Here is a 10,655-nt window from a genome sequence, read left to right as displayed (position 1 = left end):
CATTGTGGTGCAGTGTGGGGGTCAAGGGTCTTTGCTCAGGGGCCCAGAGTGGCAGTCTGTGGGAGTGGGGCCTGAACTCTGAACCTCTGGATTCCAATCTCTACGCCCTTACCAATGGGCCGTAACTCCCCATATATCCCTTGATATATGGGGAGTTACGGGATATGTGAGCTTTATCCTCGACATAAACACTGTTTAAATTAACACAGATATAAATTTCCCTTTTTTAAATGAGCAAATAAGCAGGAAAAAAAAGGAAGAAATACACGGTCAATCTAAAGCGAACTGGATTGGATGTTCGATATAAAATCACAGATATCCAATCCAGCTACTAGTTTGTATAGGATCCAGGTAACGGATTGGTGAATCTCTACTTGATTCAAGAGAAAAAATCAAGTTTTTAAAAATTATTGACTTTAGATTCATTCATTCATCAATAACTTTCATTTCTAATTTCTATATCTTTGAATGGCTTTAATAAACCCCAGAAACTGAGAATCTGTGGCAAGCCCAATGTTCTCCATCCAGTATGATTGAATTTGAATTATTCTAGAACAAAACAACTTCAGCTCCTGAAAGTGAAGAGTTTCTAGGTTCCTACTTTTAAACACCGACAGCTGTAGTTGCAATTAAAAGGTATTTTTAAAAAGACACGTGGGGGATCTGAATACAGATCATCTCCATGACTGAAACATGTTCAAAACCCATTCCTTCTTTAACACATATGCACTGTTAAGTGCTCATCTATCATATAAAAAAATCAATGAATTTCATAATATAAGAAAAATAAAAATCACAACTGGGGTGTCATTAATTTTAATCCATAGGGATTTACATTCGAAACACAATACATTTGTTTGGAATATATAAGAGAAAAAAAGGTATTTCTTGAAAAACTGTTTTCATTGTTTTTCAAGACCAGTTATACAATACCTTTTTATTACCTGATTAGATTTTTTGGGTCAGAGAAATTTAGTGATTTTTCCCGTAATCTCATTCCTCTGAACGACTGTTCAGCAAGAGGTCACAGCCATGCTCACTGTTTTTCTTGTACTACATATATTTATCTTCGTTTATGAGCGAAGCCATCACATGTGGCTATATAAACATGAAATAAACTATAAACTTCTAGAATTTTTTTTATAGTTGCCCTCAAACGCTGCTCTGTGAACTAAAGCTCAATCTGTATTAAACTATGATGAGAAACTGAATACCGTCATATGTATTTAAACACAATATCTATATATTATGGTATAGTTAATAAGTGTATTTCATTAAAACCCATCCAGCTGTTCACATTTACACTACTTTTTTTTAAAGTAGCATTCAGCCTGATTAGCGTCTCTTTAATGTATAATTACCATTAGATGAACTGGTTTGTAAAGTTATATTTTAACTCTGATGACTTTAAAAAGAAGTCAGATTTCTCTGAATGAGTTTTCTTTTTAACTGGAAATGACCTTCTTACCTCTGCAGCCCCTGATTATCCACAGAATCAGCAGGTTTATGAAAACGCAGCTGCTGACCCACTTGTTATAAGAATGGGGTATTGTAGTATAAACTAATAGGTCTTTTCCTGACTTAGGGGCAGGAATTCCTCACCAGCTCTGATCCATATCATCCAGCCAAATGTCCAGGTCTGTTGCAGGTCTTGCTTTTCAGCTCTTCTTACATTGGTTTCATGTTTTTTTATTGCTTTGAGGGAGGTACTGTCTACAGAATTTTTATTGAATCTCTCTTCAACACTTTTCTAACCTTTATCACAAGAATGTGATCCTTGCATTCAGGCCATGTCTAATTTTTGTGTTACTAAAGGTCCAGAACATTGACTTGGAACATCTATAGAAAGTAGAGAAGTCACTCAGACGTTAGGTTGTAGATTTGATTTTCTAAAAAACAACAACAAGAGGACAAGGAGGAGAAGAAAAGAAGGAACATCATCACCCCCAATGTTTTTGGAGTCTCTGAAAAACTCAGGACGATTTTCAACCAGCACTGGATCCCATCCATCCATCCATTCTCTGATGCGCTTGCCCCGAGTCGGGTCGCGAGGGGTGCTGGTGCCTATCTCCAGCAGTCAATGGGCGAGAGGCGGGGTACACCCTGGACAGGTCGCCAGTCCATCGCAGGGCGCACCGGATCCCTGTGCACTTCAAACCCGGCAACACCTTGTGACAAAAATGTGGCTTACCCCAAAGACAACACATCCAGAAACAAGAATGACAACATGGTTTAGCAGTTCAGTTTAGGGAAGAGTGCACATACCTGTACATTGGAGAGACCAAGGAACCACTAAAGGGCTGCTTATCCTCCCCGCAGCAGTTTGTCGCAAATATTTTTGATTTATGCCCAATATTGAAGCGTGGTCTGCGCTATGTTATTCCACTCCACAACACAAGAAGGACAATCACGAACTAGCTGTGGGTGTTGATAGGGCCAAGGCGGTGAGGAAGTGGGTGCAAGTTTGTGTGACAATGGAGGGACATGAGGGCGAAAAAGAGCGGGGATCCAGGTGGAAAAAGGCTCCCAGCGTTTTCACAAGTCGTTTTCCACAATAGCAGTCATACAAATGAAACAAGCTGGTAAGGTACCAAACAGCAAATACGCATAGTGTAGAGCGGATGTAGATTTGACCAATCAGAGGCCTCCTGTCTGCAGCACTGTCTGCAGTCACCTACAATTTTGGAGAGGTGCAGCAGAGTGTCTGCAGCAGGGGCGGAGGCATATTTGCATTCACTCAAACCAGACGACCTGGTTACTGAGTATAAATCAGCCTTTAGAAGGTGCATGGCTCAACACAGGAGGACCATCTGTTCAGGACAGGACTCAGCCGTTTACCTACACCTAAGGGACACTCGTTTAAGGACTACGTCAATATACTTGCAAAGGAAGAAAGACGGTTTGAAAGAGGGGTTAAGGAAGCCATCTGTGTAAACCTGGAAAAAACATCTCTCAACAGAGGCGGTGGTCTTAGACATAACCTACTTAAAAAGCACTTTTAAGAGATATACCCAGAAAATTCACCTCCCACCTGACTCATACTTCAATGAGGCATGTAACTGAAACCACTCTGACGAGGGAGTTAACCCCCCTAGAACCCCCCTAGCTAATGTAAAAAATGCCTTTACTTTTGTCAAAATCTGTATTTAAAAATGTGACAAAAATCACTACACAAGAGTCATTATACATTGATCATCTTTCAGGATCAATTAAGTATTTTTGAATTGAATCAAACTGAATAACAGGACTGGGTTGGGATTAGCCCCTTTGAGTGGCTCAGTTCTGTTTTGTTTTCTAAATATATTTAGAAATCCTTTCCATGTGTTGCATTGAAGAATCTCATTCTAAGAGAGAAGTAAGAGATGTCAGGCTATTTGCGTTCCCCCTGCCTAAACAAAGCCCAGGATAGGTCCAAAGCAGGCCGCCAATTGTTGTTGGTTTCCTTGGTGATCCAGTGTTTGGTGTTAACACAGGAAAATTTGTACGCCGTCAATTGGAACTTATTGGATCACCCCCATTATCGTCATAGCTTTCAAGAGAGAACCTCCAAGCAGCTAAAGACTGGGAGTTTTACCAAATATCCTCCCTTTTGCTCCGGATCCCGGTTGTAAATATCTGATCAAATTGTTTGAGCCATCAGGTGGAGACAACAGTTTGGCTTGGATTTCTTTTCTATTTGGATTTAAGTCAATTACTTTGTTAAAGGATTAAAAGAGAAATGCCCTCAACTTTGTATTGGTAACAAACGACAATCCCAGGACAGAAGGCTTAACAGCAGGCTTTTGCTGCTTAACCTCATCTGACAACAAATATGTTACCTATAGGGATAATATTAAACATGTCTCCTTGTCTGAGCCTGTCTTTGGCAATGTGCATCCTTAGCAATCTTCTAAGACAACTCTATGAGACGTTGATATATATTGTCAACTAATTTAGTAATTGTTAACTGAAGTATAGAGACTCTAAAACGTGTCTTTAGCTGACAGAACCAACCCATCTTAAGCAGCTATTTTACTGAAATTGTAAAAAAATAAAATAAATGTAAACATTTAGCATTTATGATAATTGTTTTACAATATGCTCTATCCAGAACTCTTCCAGTGGAAAAGTTTTAGTTTCTCCTGGTTTAATTTCGTAAAAACTCTTCTTTAAGGAAACTCTTGCTATCCGATTATTAATCATTTAATCAAATAAATAAGTGACAGATTAATCGTTTTGCAAAATAATCTTTAGTTGCAGCCCTAGACCTTTTATTTATCAAAAAATATATTTTTTTTTCTTCGGTAATAACTGCTTATGGATTTTCATAAACTGTTCTTTGTCTGTTCTCTGGTGTTTCTAATACATTTTTAGTGTTTGATGAATGGTTTTCTATACCTGATCCTGACAGCCTAAGTCACGCTAAGAAAATTAGGCACATGTAGAACTAAAAATCGGGTAAATCATGTTGGAAAGTTATGTCTTAAAGAGAGAATCAAAAATTAGCAAAGAGATACCGAACCTTCTCTGAGCAGCTGATTAGTACTTAACTTGTTAGTGTTGCATTTTTTTTATGGGTCAAACCATGTTAAGTTTACAGTTTTTAACAGATGCAGCTAATAAAACGAGAGGTAAAAATCTTTTTTGGCTCAGTTATTTAAACATAACACTGGTTTGTCCCTTAGGCTTCTAAGCCTCTTTATGGCTGACTGATTCAAAGGTCAGAGTTAAGAGGCTTAACAAATCAAAAACATTCCTGGAAAAATGGAGAGGGACTTAGAGAACATTTATAAATATGCATCTATGCTCAAAGGAAATTAAAAAGATACCAGCAGTACTCAGATCACCAGCAGTTTAAGAAGTTAGAATTATGAACTTTGTACAGTACTGTCAGTTTGGTAAGGTGGTCCTTAACTGTTTGCTCAAACTCTGTCAAAAAGTTGTGCTAAACTTTTTTGGAGGAATTTCCTCTATAGGTAGAATTACTGTGTCATGTTTTATATATCATATTACAATTACTCACTTGGAAGGAAGTTGAAGGAATGAAGTTACCCATAGAATGGGCAGATTAGACTTCTGCAACCGCACACATCAAATGTCGCTTGGGTCTGGTCTCGAACCAGTTTTGCTGCTATGCTTCTGCAGCGTCGGTCTGGAATTTCTAGGGACGCAGAACAGTTTCCCATCAAAGCACACGGGGGAGCTTATTCGAGAACTCGCAAGAACTTCAGCAGATGGTCACGAGTACCTCGGTGGAGCTGGCGGGAGTGTTGAACCTTCAAAACAACAATGGCACATCTGCAAGATATCACGGTCACAGAGATGGATCTAGAGTTGCTAGATATCAAACAGGAACACCTTCTGCTAATGGAGTTGGCAAAAAGACCGATTAACCTTTCATCGTCGTAGTCCATTGTAGTTGTTCCTTGGTTTTTAAAAATGGCGTGCCCCAGCACCGAATCAAGAAGGAAGACCACACAGACAGTCGGAAAGGCATACCAAGGACCAATCACAACAGCTTTTTGTCTGCGCACTTCTGCTTGAGGTCTGCGCAGGTTTGCGATCATCCGAAGCGTAGTTGCCCCCCCTCTGCGCAGGGGGTGTTGTCGCGCACAGAGACAGATCTGACAGTTCCAGAGGCTAGTCCTCTAACTCTTGTGTAGGCAAGCATACAAATTTGAGTCTTGTTTTTCTTTTTGTTGGCAGGAGTGGTCAAATGGAAGTCGGTTTAAGGCACATTAACTCGTTATCTTTGACTCGTTAACTAGGTGCAAGGGATTTTTTTTAGCATACACATAAAATAAAGCGGTTTACTTTTCATAAATGGTTGTTTTTTTTCTTTCATCTCTTTCCTGCACCCTTTACCAAACGCAGGTATGAAGCATAGTTGATCAGGTGGGGGGAGGGAAGCACCATAGGGGAGAGTGAACAGGAGAGAGCTCCATCTTTTCCTTAAGCAAATGCTCTTTATTTTTTATTACAAGACTTAGGAATTTTCTTTTAAGTATGTTGTTATGCTTACTATTAATATGTGTTTTATTCACATGCTTACATCTTTTTGTTTTTGCCACCATGTGTGATCCATATGGACTGTTGTAGGCAACTGCTTACAAGGCCATCAGTAGAACTTGTCCAAACCATTAAGTCCAGCACATGGGGAGTTTTGGCCTAGTGGTTTAGTGCAATGCCCTTCTGTTCTATAAGGGTTGCAAGTACCCAGTTTGATCCCCCCACCCTGCACTCCCTGAGCAAAAAGACCCTGAACCCCACACAATGGCAGCCTACTGCTCCCCAAGAGGATGGGTTAAATGCAGAGATAAATCTCTCTACAGTGAGATTAATAAAGTTATATTATTAGATAAACCTGATTTTAGCGTTTGTTTTTTGGTTGTGATTAAGATCTCTATTTTTCTGGTATTTTATTTCATAAACACACTTCTCAGGTAAGGTTAGTTTTTGTAAAAAATAAAGCAATTACAGTTATTATTTTGAGGAACGGATCACAGAGCTCTCTCTTGCTCGATATTGAGGAAAAACACCAAGTGGAACCTTCAAATAAAAGATACTTTGAAATTTTAAAAGAAAAATGTCTAAAGTGATCAGAACAGCTGCTAAATCTAGTAACTGTTTGTGCAGAATACTTTCCTATCGAAATTAGGGTTGCGCCGTTAGCCATCATAATAACTGTGAATATTAGAAATAATAGAGGAAAGTGTTTGCTCTTCTCTCCATTTCTCGAAAACACATCTTACACTTTATTTCACTAAGGGTTAAAACACTAATATAACAATGTGTTTACTGATATACTCCTTACATTTGATTGCCAAATTATGACCAAAGAGTTTTTTAAAAGAACAATCACAGAAGGCAAAGAACCAATTATCTAAAACGTCACTGACTTCTGACTTAGGCAGTTAATTTAATACAATTGTATTTTAACGTTTGCATTATGAAATGGTTCAAACACTTTCTAAAAAAAGCTCTAAATTAGTTAAAACCTAATTCAACCTCATTCCAAACACTTAATTTTAAACCTTGTTTCCTCACAGAAAATCATGGCTAACTAATATCAATGGATCATTATATTTATTATGGTTTTCAACCATTTTAATTTATTTTCTATGTGTACACTGGTTGTCCTAACCCACAGTCAGTTGGGCATGTGTTCACAGAACAACATACCACAGTCTGAGAAATATTTGATTAAATAACAATTTTAACAGCATTTAATTGCACAACATTCATTTGCTGCCCTCCAGGTGAGGATGTCATTTTAATCCCATTAAAACCAGTAAATATTTGTATATTCTGGTCCCGTCAACATTGGAGAAATAATTATTTACATAATGATTTTTTGCAGTAAAATACTGTTTTTTTGCAGCATTCTAGATGTTGTTCAGATGAGTTATTATTGAAAAATGCATTGTGAAGATGGAAATTGCTAATGCTGGAAATGGGGCCCTGTTGACAAGTTTGATCGTATTTATTAAGAAGTGGATTTCATCAGTTAAAGGAAGTAAACAAATACTTTTTACAGAATAAGATACATAAAAATAACAATATGAACAATTTAATGCATCTGGCCATTTTTAAAATCTTCCTGTGACGTAAACGAAAGATGGTAAATGAAGCCAGACATGTATTAATGGTGCACTGCAAAAAATGTTAATCTAAATAAGTAATTTTTTCTTAAAATATGTGCATTTTTTCTTGAATTGAGGAGGTAAGTTCAACACTTTGCCAATGGAACAAGACAATTTACATTTGAAATAAGAAAAAAATACTATTGAATTGTCTTATTTTAAGAGCATATTATCTAATTATCTTATTTTAAGAGAAAAAATACTAATTCCATTGGCAAATCATCTTATCAACCTACTCAATTTAAGGGTAAATAGACTTGATTTAAGAAATGTTTACTTATTTTCAGATCGTTTTTGCAGTGTAGGCTTCTGCACTCTGTTGAAACATGAACACAGCTGTGGGCTCTCTTGCTGTTGACCTTTGAGCCAAAGCCGTCCACATTCATAGGCTAAGCCGTGCCTGGTACCATCACTGTTGGTGCTCTGACAAGATTAAAAAAACAAAAAAAATAACTGGTTCTTGGAAATCAGCCCGTTTCTTCTTCTAGACTTAACTTTAAAGAAGATGAGCTCCTTTTTTAAATCACTTTTTTATTTACTTTATCTGTCTGTAATCTCTTGTCGCCCCCTTTTGAAGACAGAATCATAGAAGGTCAGGTTAAAAAGTTGATAAAGCTTAGCCTTTTAAAGTTTGAACTGACATTTGCGGCTTGTAAGTTTGCATTGAACAACATGATTATCGCTTTAAGGCAGGAATAAACATAAGATATTTGGTTACATGCATAGTGAAATAATTCCTACTATAATTCATGAGTGAAAATATGTGTTTGCATGAATGTGTCATATGCGCTGCATCCTACTGGGGATAAAAACATGAAAAGGATGAATTTCGAGGAAAGGCTTTAGTCTTTATCCCCAAATCCCCCCCTAACAACCATCACCTGTCCTACTACAGGGAGATCTCTGTAAACAAAAACAACAGGGTCGAGGGTCAAGAGACAACGTAAAACCTGATAAGAAATAACATAAAGGTACATGCTGTGCTCTTCCAGAATACCGCTCTGTCATAACCATCAAGCACACAGATGGGAATTTGGGGGGTGGGGAACTTTGCAAGAGTTTAAAAACGGTCATGCTCTTTTAGAGCGTGTTTGGCTCAGCAGCACACTGCAAAAAATGTCTGTATAACCAAGTCTTACAAGTCCAATCTAGCCAAAATAAAATTATTTTTACCTTTTTTTTTACCTCTTCTGAGAGTATTATACTAAACAAGAACAGATTCTGTTTGGATTATTAATCTTCTACAAACATTCTGTTCAAAATAACTAACAATCTGCAGTAAGACAAACTCATTATCATGAGATACACTCTTACTGAGTGTGATTGTCTTACTGAACTATAAAAGGTTCTATTTTTTTTGAGTAGAAGCTTCTCAAGAGAAGATTAATAATCTAACAGTATCTCCTCTTGCTTTGTATACCTACGTATACCAAAACAAGATCAAGAAGACTTTATGTTAAATATAAGATTGTAGGATTTGGTTGGATGGGCTGCAGTGCGGCTGCAATTCCTGGCCCGGGGTCTTTCTACATGGAGTTTGCATGATCTCCCTGTACATGTGATGGTTCTCTCCAGGTGCTCCGGTCTCCTCTCACCGTCCAAAAATATGACTGTTAGATTAATTGGCGTCTCTAAATTGGCCTTAGTTGCGAGCGTTTTTTGTGTGCATGGTTCTGTGTCTCTATGTTGCACTGCATCAGACTGGCAACCTGCCCAGGGTGTACCCATAGAATGATGGAGATAAGCACCAGCCCCACCATGACCCTGACAGGCCTTAAGGGCTGGTTATCGTCCCGCAGCAGTGTGTCACAGGGAGCTTGTCGCAGATATTTCTGATTTATGCCCAATTTTGAAGCGTGGTCTGCGCTATGTTATTCCACGCCACAAGAGGGGCAATCAGGAACTAACTGTGGGTCTAGATACAGCCGAGGTGGTGAGGAAATGGGTGCAAGTTTGTGTGACAATGGAGAGACATGAGGGCGAAAAAGAGCGGGGATCCAGGTGGAAAAAGGGTCCCAGCTTTCTTGCACACCTCGCTCTTCTAGATGGTCCAACTTCACGAGTCGTTTTCTACAATGGCGGTCATACAAACAAAACAAGCCAGTAAGGTACCATATAGGAAACATGCATAGAGTAGAGCGGATGTAGATTTGACCAATCAGAGGCCTGCAGCAGAGTGTCTGCAGCAGGGGTGGAGGCATATTTGCATTCACTGCGACACAAACGCAGACGACCTGGTTTCTAATTATAAATCAGCCTTAATGCCCTTTCCTACTGGCCGAAAACCCCTTTTAACCTCAGGAACAGTCGGCTTTTAGTGGCAGTGGAAACAGCTCACTGACGCTTCTCTACCCGGGTCAAACAATTCGCCCAGTTACTTGTGTTAAATCCCCTCAGCTCTGACTGACATGCTGTTTGAACACCAGACTGGACTTGACACGCTAATTTACATGATACCACTGAACGCAACGTCAGGAGGTCAATACACAGCGCCGGTCAGGTCTGATCTAAGAAGCCAAATCACCTTTGTTTACATTCGTTAAACATGGCCAGCACTGGTAAGAGGGATTCAGACAGATAATAGAGCGAAACAATAAAGCACACTGGCTACACCCTGGCTTCCTTACATCATTCTCTCCATTATTTACTTTCCTGATTTCTGCTGCACTGGTGACATAATCATTGCCCAACATAATAGTATAACCAGACATGCAGCTGTGGGGGACACAGGCCACCCAGCTCACATCGAGGGGTAAGACTCAACTATTTTTGCCAGTGGGAAGGTGCTTAATGCTGATTGTTATAGCAGGTCAATCCATGTTTGAAAAACAGTTACAGCATTTTCATAAGGAAATAGGCTTAAAGGAATAGTACACCCAAAACATGATTAGCCTTCATTTTCTACTCACCCCCATGCTGAACAACACTCTGGAGTACTTTTTTGATATCTCAAATGCATCTGGAGATCTGGGAGGCTTCTTGCTGTCTGCTGACCAAACCAGACGAAAGTGCGCATTCAGCTCGGCAAAGAAC

The 10,655-nt window shown here is 38.9% G+C and overlaps 1 protein-coding gene across 1 annotated transcript in view; it reads left to right on the top strand.

Annotated features, from left to right (window-relative positions):
• LOC107093644 (low density lipoprotein receptor adapter protein 1-B-like) overlaps positions 1–10,655 on the top strand; it is a 30,544-nt gene that overhangs the window by 2,167 nt on the left and 17,722 nt on the right. The gene's annotated exons all lie outside the window — the stretch shown is intronic.

This window comes from Cyprinodon variegatus, unplaced genomic scaffold (genome assembly GCF_000732505.1).
Source record: "Cyprinodon variegatus isolate N-32 unplaced genomic scaffold, C_variegatus-1.0 Scaffold438, whole genome shotgun sequence".
NCBI lineage: Eukaryota > Metazoa > Chordata > Actinopteri > Cyprinodontiformes > Cyprinodontidae > Cyprinodon > Cyprinodon variegatus.
The sequence above is the reverse complement of the archived record's forward strand: the minus strand, read 5'-3'. Positions and strand labels throughout refer to the sequence as shown.